The 12,181-nt window shown below is 30.2% G+C and overlaps 1 protein-coding gene across 1 annotated transcript in view; it reads left to right on the top strand.

Annotated features, from left to right (window-relative positions):
* The window catches only part of TyrRS (Tyrosyl-tRNA synthetase), a 199,795-nt gene that overhangs the window by 88,139 nt on the left and 99,475 nt on the right, over positions 1–12,181 (top strand). The gene's annotated exons all lie outside the window — the stretch shown is intronic.

Below are 12,181 nucleotides of genomic sequence, written 5' to 3'. Positions count from 1 at the left end.
ATTTTTAGCGAACACAAATGCTGGTAGAGTCATATTCAACACAATCATTATTTACTATGGTAGGTACTGAACAAGATATATATAAATATAAAAAAATGAAAGAGTATATAAAAAAACGACAAAAAGCAATATAATACAAGGTCTTTTATAATAGGAAATACCTACGCAAAGTACCTACACTAGTCATCGATTCACTAAGGTCGATGTAATAAAATAAAGCAATACTATCTTTTAGTCTATGTTTCTTCCATTAAATAATGTTACTTTTACAAAATAAGTTGAGAACTAGATTTTCCATTTGTCACAACTTGCAGCTGATCGATTATTGTAACCATCAGATTTCACAAAGTTTCTCATTACTATATCTGCCCATCTAAACAACAATTTAAAGGTCTATTTGAAAATATTAATTACAATATGTACTTCTATGTCAATATTTTTAACTGTAAAAAATAAACGAAAAAGCTTATCTTTCATAAATTTGAAGAACTTGAAACGGCAAATGGAAGTACGGTGGCGTTTTACTGAAGTACTAAATTTATCATATTCTCAACGTCTTGTTAACGTTATTTAGGTATCTACTATTCATCCAAAAATTAACTATAACAATAATTTTAACTGTTACATTGCTCTATCTTTACTTTGGTGCTCGAAATCTTTAAAATAGAGAAAATTGAATGGCAGCTAAGATTATTTACAGAATTGAATTCCATCTAGAAACTACGCCTCTATGTAGACTATTGGCGATACAAACCATTGCCAAACATTGCATAGAGATGAGATGCATCGAACTAGTCGATTGGTAAACAAAGCGAGACGTAGATGGCGTCGTAAATTGATTCTACCGCCGCCGGTAACAATCTATCACGAACGAGATTTTTCTTCTTGCCCTTGGCAAATAGGATGGTTTCCTAGTTAATAGCGCTTTCAAGTTTATGACCTCTTTTTTTACACATTTTTATACTGTTGTTGTTGTCTGAGTTCTGTTTCGAGTTATAACCTCCGCTAAAAAATCTATGTATTTTCAAGCAAAATGCAGTGTTTTTGAAGTCCCTTTTTTGTAACTACTTGTTAGTGTTCATCATCCTTAGTTTAATTTCTCTTCTCTAATTTACATTTTTAATACAAATTATTTATAACCACACATTACATTTACCTCACAGTACAATCAGCATAAAAGCTTTGATTAATAATTATCATCCCAATTTTACTAGAGTGGGTAAGCTAAAATTGAATGCATCCGGGTGAACTATGTGTAGACTTATAAAATTTATAGCCCTGAAATAATTCCTACACGGGCACATCTGGAGCAAGATCTTACAAAATAATTTATACTACGCTCTGACCTTCCCAGTGAAGAGAACTAGCTTATAGTTTAACAGATTTATGGAAACATATATAATTATCAACGAACAAGAACAATATTTATTTTGTTTGAAGATATTCTGAACAGGTGCAACATTTCTCCTCGCCCTTAAACTCCTGTACACTCTCTCCAATTAGTGTTCTAATAAATTTTATTATTTAAATTTACTGCAGTGATTCCTCCAACCATTTCTGTAACTTTCTTTTCGAAGCTACTGTTTCAGAAATGATCGAATTTTAAACATTCTGCTGGTTATCCATCGAGGTATGAAGAAAGCACTGAAACAGAAAGCAAATAAAAGTTAACACTGAAACTAAATTCAAGTTCAAACTAATGTCTATTAACAGTCTTGCAATAATACGGCGCTTTCCATTTCTTACGTTGATGTGGAAGGAAAAGAATTAATGCAATCAGATTACAGCCAGTGGTAGCAAATGACAAGCAAATGATAGCGAAATTATTGAATATTGCAGTGAAGCGATTGTCATTGCTTGAAGTTCAATGAAATTTGGCAGCGATCTGACTGGACGAAATAAATACCTGTATTAATTCAAGTGCAAAAAAATAAAATAATATTGATATCCACAGATACAATAATCACGTGTTCATCCTTAAGAATTTTGATGATCTGCTAAAAAGGAACATATACAGCAGATATAGATATGTATGCAGATCAAAAATTAAATTACATCCTTTGATGTCATTATCAAATTAATGATGTCTTATTTCACGGTTGGTCTTAACAAGCTGCTTGCTCTTTAAGAAACGTGTAAATTAATCAGCGTGACTTATTAACCAGACGTCAGGGATTTAATAGAATTTCCAACGATAAGCTCTTAGATCGATCCAATTAAATTAAAAAAATTACCACACTCTCCAGCAGATGCCCATAAACAAATTCCCGGTATCCATTAAATAAGAAGTTAATCTTGTTCAGTGATCAGTATAGCTGCGATCGTGGATAAATCGGTAGCCGACAATAACACGACAAGAAAAATTCTTAATCACAACGTTTGGGTGGTTCAGCGTAGCATGCTTAATCTCAGTTGTATCAAAATTCTTGAAGTACGTGTGGTGAAAAGACAGAAATTGTTTGAATAATTTTACCGAAGGGTAGATCGTTTAATATATTCGAAATATTATAAGTTATAATTTAATTTTGGGCATTTTTCTCAATATCGAAAACGTATAGTACCCACCATCCACTTAGTTTCTTTATGTGGCGTTGTAGGTTAGTTAATTTCATTAATGCTGCTTGTGTGAAAATCCGATTTTTACTCCTTTTTAAAGAAAAATAAATGAAAGAGCGGAAAATAGGAAAACATAAGAAATTCCAAGAGCGAACTGGCCGAATTAATTGAAAATTAAGCTTTGTAATTAATGTTAATACAGAACACTGAATATAAACCGCAAATTTTTAGGATTTATTTTTAACTTTAAATGAAAATAAATTGGCTTCTGGCCTTGGCCACAGGGCTTCATTAAATATACCAGTTAGAGTTTGTATTATTTTTCAGTATTTGTTTAATTTACAGGTTATAATCCAAATGTAACAAAAAATGGAAGTGTTTTGAAACATTGTAACAGGTGTTTTTAATATTTTTTGACAGCACAAAAGAACAGTAAATAATAGTTATTTATTGTATAAGTGTTTTAGATAGCATTTTATCCACGCAAGAATTTTTAATCGCGAGTGGATTCTTAAGTGGATAAAATGCGACTAAAACACGAATGCAATACAACGTTTTATCCACAATTTCAGTGATTTAAAATCAGAATCGCCAAAATTTCATCTCATGTCATCAAAAAATGATTTGACATTACACTCTGACAGCGGATGTCACCTCAAAAATCATTGAAATTAACTAAAAAAACATGGGAGGTGTTGAATAGTCGCTATTTATTTTTGATTGTTTATCGACTCCATTTGTACAAAACGCTGTGCAAGTTGGTGAAAATGGAAGAAAGTGATCCTGTTCGATTGATTTAAGATTGTATTTTTTCATTATTCCACTAGTGGAATAAAGTGATTTCATTATTCCACTAGTGGATAAAGTGTTACTTTATACGGTTCATAAGTGTGGATAAAACTTCAATTATAAGGTAATTGTGGATAAAAATAATTTTCCGATACTATTCTAAAGCAATCTTTCGGTGATTAATTCCTAAAATGATAAAATTATATAATTTGACAGTTAAATATGTATTTCGAGTATTACCTTTGAACCAAACATCAATTAGGTAGGTAAATCACAAATTTTTATTAATATTAATAATTTAGATTGTTACTAATTATAATGACCCATCATTCTAATTAACCATTATAAATTTTAACCATCAAAAATATCAATATTATGTTATTTATTACCGTTTAATAAATAAATAAAATACTGAGGGTCAGGTAAAAAATTATGCTAACACAATATGAGTGACAAGTTTTATTAGTTTGACTTCCAGGTATTTTTAGATTCTAACGACATTTTCTTATACTCATCGATTATCAGTTTTTTACTAGTCGCCTGAAATGGATGTTTGTTGTCTGAGTGCCAGAGCTAAAATATTCGATAATAATTCATTCCACTCAGTCTGCTTTCCGCTTCAATTGAGATGTCATATGCCATACCGATAAAGGATAAATGGAAAAAATTGGAAAGAGATTTTTAGGTACAAATTTAATAAGAAAACCGTTTTGACTCTGTTGAGTACATAAATGTATTATTTCTATACCGATAAATTAATAATCATAATTAATTCGGAATATTAACTAAAACTGGTGTCTTAATATTAAACAATTAACTATGTAATTGATTAAAAGCAGTAACAGTTTATTTACGTATACTATTTTTGAAATAATTGTGTATAATCAGAAAATTCTTTGTTAACAGAAAATAAATCGAGAAAAAGGGCTTGAATGTATGGAAGTGCTGTTTATTAAATATTATAAATAAAACATGTTACAAAAAGAGAACACTTAAAATAGACGAATGGTTGGTTTAGAAGCATTTGTAGCGTTATCTGTAAGGTGCCTTTTTGGATTAAACGATTAAGATGTCTATTTCTTGTCGTTTACTGCACACACACCACTTAAGTCTCCAACTTTTAGTGTTAAGTGCTGTTAAAAAATAGATGAAAGATTCCAGCACCTTCTTTACTTAGGGCAACGATAATGACAGAGGGAGAACAAAAATAGAACGTACAATAAAGTTATCAAAATAGGCTTAAAATAATGTTTTTAGAATTTGCGTCTTTAATAGGTCTATTATTGTATTCAATTTGGAGTCTTTTATCAATATTTCAGTGTATTATTGTCATTTACACCAAAAAACTTCCAATATTAATGTTCAAATTCTAATTTTTAACATCTGTTGCAGATGTAGTTGCATCTGTTACCTTGAATTACCAATTAATACAAAATTCCCTAGAATTTGAAAATTTAATTTTTTTATTTTAAAATTAAAACAAGTGTGCAAATTCTAAAAAATAACATAAAAATCTCGTTTTATAAGGGCATTGGTGCACTCGTATCATAGAAAACTCCCCTACGGCTCGTTTTCTACACTTGGGACTCGTGCCCCAAATCAACCCTTATAAAACTCGTTCTTTAATATACTATTTTAGGTCATATATTATATAAAATTAATTCAAAACATTTTGAAGCACTTTTAACAAAAGCAAAAGGAAACCCAAAACATGAAACTTAGGTTTGTGATATTCGATATTAGCCAAGCAGCAAAAATAAAATGTCATAAAATCGAACCGTAATAAAATTAAGTATGATAATTTGTTTACTATTAATTGTGATAATATTGTTATAATAACTGACAAAATTATTCAACATTACCTATTAATATAATGTAAGTACTAATTGAACATTAAAATTGGAACAGGCTAATTTTTCATTTTTTTAGTTTATATTTTTTATAAAAGAATGACGGAAAAGGTTCTTGACACAATAATATATAACAAATATTTGTCAATATTTTTTCTATTCGGCCCAAAATATTTGTGATTATGTTTGTGTGCTGGTATAGAGGCAACACGCTCGGATACACCCTTTATGTCCCGAATTGAGAATCCACCTTTTGTTACCGCAGGCATGGCTCTTGATATTATATCCCTGTCATAGGGGGACCGCTTGATTTATTTTCGAATATTATACACCTACAAACACACGATGTGTTATAGCACGCACAGAGGACAAAGTAGTATGTACAACTGCTTCGTGCTTCAAGTATGTCAGTTCTTGTGTAATTATTTACAACGACAAGACAATAACATTTATACAAAAAGATACCAATTTAGAATCCCAAATCAATAAAAAAATTCAACTTTTAGGTAACAACCACGATATTCAGAAATGGACAGTTACAGTAAGCTGTTACATGGTTTTAATTTTGTTGTGTTCGGCCCAGCAGTTTGTTGTTTGCCAACCACCTTGAGGAAAAAATAATAGAAATTGCCCACCCTTAAAAATCTCTTTCAGAAGAAAATTACAACCGCATATAATCCTGCTGAAGCAACCAATCGTAAAATTCACTTTTGTGAAATCTCCCTACCTTGTTACACGTCGTCTTAATATATTTCGTGCTTAGTTGAACACTGCTCTAACACTCTGGTATTTTCTTTAGTTTCTCCATCTGCTTCGTTCTTTCAAAAAATTCAATAAAAATAATTTCACTTAGCTTTACGTTTTGAACTAACAATTTTTTACGTACGGATAACAGAATGCAGATTTTCACACAAATAATTTACACTGCATGCGGAGAAAAATAGCGTAAGCAATGTGTTCTAATATTTTTCTTATTATTTGTCCCATAAACATTGTTTGAAAACTAGTTTCTCTAAGTAATAAATACATAAATGAATTCTGACAGTGAAAATTATAGAATTTGTACGTCGTAGAAAAAGTATTATATTCACTCGCGTGTGATGGTTAACTTATTACATACTCGCCCACGGCTCGTGCCGCAAACTTCATCTTCGTGCATAAATAGCTATTATTACAGGTTCGATGATTAACATGCTATGATTTCATAGTTTAGGGAATTTTAGTTTACACTTTAGAACAGAACAATAAAATGCAAATCGAATTTTTACTGACACATGACCTGTTTTTGTACTTATTAAGTTAAATGTCGAAGAAGAAATGGGAACTCTTCACCCTGCGTGCTCATATAATTATGTAAAATGCCTTTTTATATAACTGTACTGAACTTAACGACCTCTTGCGTTGGTGTCGGTTTTTCAAAACAACTTGAATGTACGCGATGAAATACGACCGTGTCCCGTGGAAAATAATAAATCGTTTAAATTATGATTTGACCATAAGCAAGATTTTACGCTACGCCTCTGTTACGTTGTGATGGTATCTTAAGCTCGAGTAAGTAACGGTGTCGTTGGTTTTTGATACTTATTTTACATCTGCACATAATTTTTTTCTTATGCGCCAACACCACAAAGAGTAATAATTATCTGATGGCAAGATGCAGTGAATTTCTGTACTAATATGAATTATTACTCGTAGCGTGCTTTGTCTACATTTTGTTCTAATATGCTTACATTATACGTATCTATCAATTTTAAATGCAACTATCAATAACAAAAGAAAATCTAATAAGACAAAAAGTTGTGTAATAGGTAAATAATTTTGTCGTAAAACCATATTATATGGACATAAACACCGTCACGTTATTTTGGCATAATGGAGGCCAGGATTTATTTTTTTAACGTTGGACACATTGTTCGATTTCCGTCACTAAAGTGCCTGACATGCGAACCTATCAAAATGAACATAACATGTTGCTGAATTTCCCGCGATGTCTGAGAATTCTTCTGTTGCAAACTAGTAAAACTGACAACAATGCACTAGACATTGACGCTATTTATAACCTCAAACTTAGAAAAACATAACCTACCACCAAATTACATGCAAAATTTCCATGGTCTCCAATTATGCCAAAACAACGTGAATGCATTTTACTTTTGTTTACTCCTACATAAAACAGTCACGTTTCAGAAACAAATACTGTTGGCAGTAAATATTGAATATTATGCTTTAATTTCTCCCTTATATTAAAACCATAGATTCTATGCATAATTCATCAATTCAGAGTTTAATTAATTTTTAATAGGAATTGGTTATGTTGTATATCAAGTTAACCCTTGTTGTAGATTTGATCTATTATGACGTGTTACGTACTGTAGCGAACAAACTGTAACTGCTTTTAAATGGAAACGCAGGGACTGCACTACTTAAGAAACATGTTTCAGGGCATGTAGTAGTTTACTAAAATTATTGCACACATTCTTGTTTGCTGTTTTTAGTTTGTGCACTTTCTTGTAGATTCAGATATGTTCGCCGCAACTTTTGAAGTTAATATACGCGGTAAAAAACGGCTTCATTCGCTTCAAAAAAATCGCAAATACAGCTTTTCAGATACAGCATCAAATATAGAAAAGATGAAATATACAAAAAGTTCGTACGAAATTTCGCTTTCTAATTGAATGATGAAAAAATACACTATCCGAGAACACATTTAGTAGATTACACTAAGTGATAAATAAAGCGATCGATTACTTAAAGTTAGTAAGCTGACGTAAATGAATTATTATTTTCGAACAAAGAAAACTGGTGGATTTCAAACAAATCAGTTACTTGCCGTTTCAAAATCGATTTTCAATATAAAGTTTCCTCTAAACTTTTCCCACTTTCATTGTTTGAAACGAAATATTTTTTCAACGAAAAATGGTCTTATTTATAATTTTATTTCTTTTCTTTGTAAAACTTTACCTCAGAAAATACGTTGATCGTCTGATACCGATATTTAAATAAATTACAATATGTATATTATTTAACAGCAAAGATATAATACAATACGATATATGACTATGTATGTACATCAAAATAACATTTCAGATTCAAACACTACATAAAATGCAATAATAATATAATACAGGATATTTCACGAGCGATAATGAGTCCGCCGGAATTGAAAATGCAACCCACAATACATTTGCAAAGTTAACGTGGCTATTTTAAATATCGTATTATAATATTATAATAGCTTTGCATTGTTGATGGATAACTATTTTATTCTTTACTTAGGTAACTTTAGGTAACTCACATCCAAATTTAGTAAAAATTAGATGTGTATGTATACTTAAATATATTTTAATGTAGCATTAACATTAAAAATATATTTTAATTTCACACACATTAGAAAATGGATACCTTTGAAGAAAATGAAGATTGATCGACATAAGTTTACGACAAAGTGCAGAAAGATATTCATATGCTTATAGCAATCCCCTGCTCGCACTCCTTTAAATTCACATTCAATCCCCGGAGAAAAATAGATTTAATCGAAGTGAATATTGAAGTGGTGTCATAATACATCACGTTCGTACTCCTTTGATCCTTCGAGGACTTCACCGATATTTCACCTGAACAGGCGTTTGACACCAGGCAATCGAGAATTTTCTCATTATAAAGTCATGTAGTTAAACTTTTTATTCCGAAAAATCGATTCCGTTCTGTTTATTAAACCGTTAAACAGTTTATAAAATGTGCATAAATAATGAAATTCTTCGCAGGTTGATTTCGAATTATCGCGTTTGTTAAAAAAATATTTTTTAGAGAAAAATACGTCTAAAACAGCGCTTACCAATTAACTGATTTTACGTGAAATAATTTTCATTAATTTGAAACAAAAAAAATATGTTTAGCTTATAAAATGTGCTCATTTATCTTTTACTTACATCAATAGTAACAGTGACAAACGGAACTGTTTTAAATTCATCAATTAGAAGCATTTTATTTCATTTGTAGAAAGATGGCAGCACAGCGCTCGAATGCTAATAAAAAGCTTACATCGAGGATCTAACAGTTTTATAAATAGATTTAAATTCCTTTCTTTCGACAAAGCTGTATGGCTGTCTTCGCATGTCATGAAATCTTTTTTCTAACATTTTTTATTTCAGTATTTTTGTATGATTTTTGAGACTTAAGATTTTGCTCTGTCTACTTGGCTTCGGTATTGATCTTGCACTTTCATGGGAGGAATCTTTAATTTAAAAATGTGGATTATGGACTTTTTGAAATTTGTTGTTCAAGTTTGTTGATATAAAATACATTGTTGATTTTAAAACATTGAAATTCAGCCATAAAAGTATCATTTCATTTAGCACTCACTGTTCTGAGATTCGTGCCTAATTTATTTTAAAACCGCAAAAAATCTTTGTTATAGTTGCTATTATTAGTTAGTTTAATTATACTGGCTTTGTTTTCTCTTAATTTTAAAGACAGATTAATGAGAACTTGAACTTAGGTTTGCCATCTTCATTGCAGTGAGTCAGGTGGAACAATGTCGGCATATCAAACATTAGATAGGGTTGAAAGTGAGCGGCCAAGCGCATGATGATCCCTTCTAGCATTGTAAAGTTCCATATTATTAGGTCTTCCGCCATATTCCGCCTTGGATTGTTTATACATTTGCCCAGGGTGCAGTGTTTAGGGAAATGAAATTTCATGCAACATAATGTAATTCAATTTAACAATAAATTTTGTATTAATTAAAAATTTGCAATAAGTATATTCGTATATTCAGAGCCTACCAAGAACTTCGCATTATATGGAAGAAATTTTTTTTTTCATTGATTTACCACAAATGTTACTACAGTAATCGTCCCTACTTATCTAAAGTACATTTCACAAAGTCACAAAGACAAAGACAAAGATGTGTGACAGAGCTAATTTGAATTTCAAACATCAAAGTAAAATTTTATTTTACTTACAACGAACACTGAATGCGTTGATTTATTCTGAATGCCTAAAAGTCACTTCTGAAGAACTATTTTATGAGAGCCATTTGAAAATTATTTCCTAAGCGGATGCCGAAAAAAGCAAAAGATGATTTCAAAACGGGTTTTATTTTTTACGTACGAGTACATATTCGAAGAAGAAAAGAAGAAGCACAAAACAATAAGTAACCAAAGTGTTTTAAATTTTATTGGTTTAGTGTGCTTGTACATTACAATCAAAATAGTGCAGAGTACCTATAAATAAACAAGAAAAATAATTATAGCAAAAAAACAATATGTTTACATTATATAATTTGCTGATACATTACAAATTAGCTGCGTCAAGTTGTTTTGACTGAAGACATGTTTTTTTTGTAAAGAACATTTCTACGGGTCTCTTAGGTCCATTTTAGGCAAGTAGGTTTTTATCGCGCGGTTTTCAGTGCCACATTATTTTTAATGAGAGTTTTCTCACTGGTGTTCCTGTTGCGGCGTAGGTTTTCAATTGTATACCCTTTCGTGACAAAAATGCACCGGTCTGAATTAAACCAGAGTAGGAGATTTCAGGAGATACAATTAATTTAATCATAATTAATTGCAACGTGTTTGTGTAAAATTTTAGGCAAAATGTATTTGAGGTGGTATTAATTTTAATTTTTATAAATTTGACCGCGAGGAAGAATTTACAACTATAAAAATGTAAATTTGCGTATAAAATAATTAATGCCGTGAATGTGAACATTATGGAATACACGTGATTTTCCATAATTAATATCAAATCACTGTAAAAGGTATGCATTTATTTGTTTCTGCATAGAACGTTAAGTTGTTAAAATATGTAATTCAGTTAAGTATGCTACGTATTACCATTAGTCAGGCATTAATAATTAAAACATTTCTGGTTCTGGTGTTAAAATGCTAAAAACTCCTTTACAATTTTACTTTTAAACATAGAATAATATATTGTTTAAAATTGAAAAAAAAAACGTTTTCAAAACACTTGTTGCAAATTGAGAACTACCCAACTACCACTTCATTTTACACCATATTACCAAAGAATTGATTTTTAATTTTAATTCTCCAATATTACACAAGTATACCTAGATAAATGAAATGATATAAATTCCATTAGCATTGAAGTTATGAAACACGTAATAAAAAATGCGGTTGTAAAATATATTGAATTATTTAAAAGCGATCGTCATTGTAATAACTGGCAACAATAAATTTCAATATAAATTAATGAGTTTAGACCATTACGAAATACGTATAACTTTTTAAACTAGATACTTGAAAAGGGGGTGTTTTTTTTTCTCAGTAAAAAGGACTTTTCAAATTAAAATAATTGACATTAAGCGTAAGCTCTTGTGTCAACAACCTATTTACGAAACACATGACAACAAAAAACAAACATGTATCTCATCAATTTATCTCGTATTGAATTATGTACAACATTACAACAATTGTCCAAATCATAGTAATTCTCTCCTGTGACTGAGATCCCTACCAATAAAGCATTTCGACACACTAAAATGTTCACATATTTTACAGCTGTTCCACTTTATACATATTTAAAACATCCGGTGTTATTATTTCCGCAAAAGGTTAAAAATACATCTGAACATTTGCCATAAATTTCAACCCCCTTAATGCATTTTGATGAGAAATAACCACTACCAATTTAAAATTATTCATGACAAAATAGTAGTCTACTAGAATTTTAGACGATTCATTTTTCGCAAATATGTAGAAATTAAGAAAATTCAATTATAAATGAAAAATGTTGTACAAAGTAACAAATAAATTATAATACACAATAGGCCTTTAACACAAGTTTTGAAATATTTATTTTATAACAAGTACCGTATACGGAAAAGAGCCGAAGACACGTTTTGTAACGGTTTTCCTACAAGCATGCAAGAACTAAAAATTATAATGAAAATTTTAAGTTTTATAATATCTATTTACTTGGCAAAAATAACATATTGTCATGAAAAAAAATCCTGATACATATTA

This window comes from Tenebrio molitor, chromosome 5 (assembly GCF_963966145.1).
Source record: "Tenebrio molitor chromosome 5, icTenMoli1.1, whole genome shotgun sequence".
NCBI classification, from domain to species: domain Eukaryota; kingdom Metazoa; phylum Arthropoda; class Insecta; order Coleoptera; family Tenebrionidae; genus Tenebrio; species Tenebrio molitor.
Note: the sequence above shows the minus strand (reverse complement) of the source record. Positions and strands in the feature narration are given on the sequence as shown.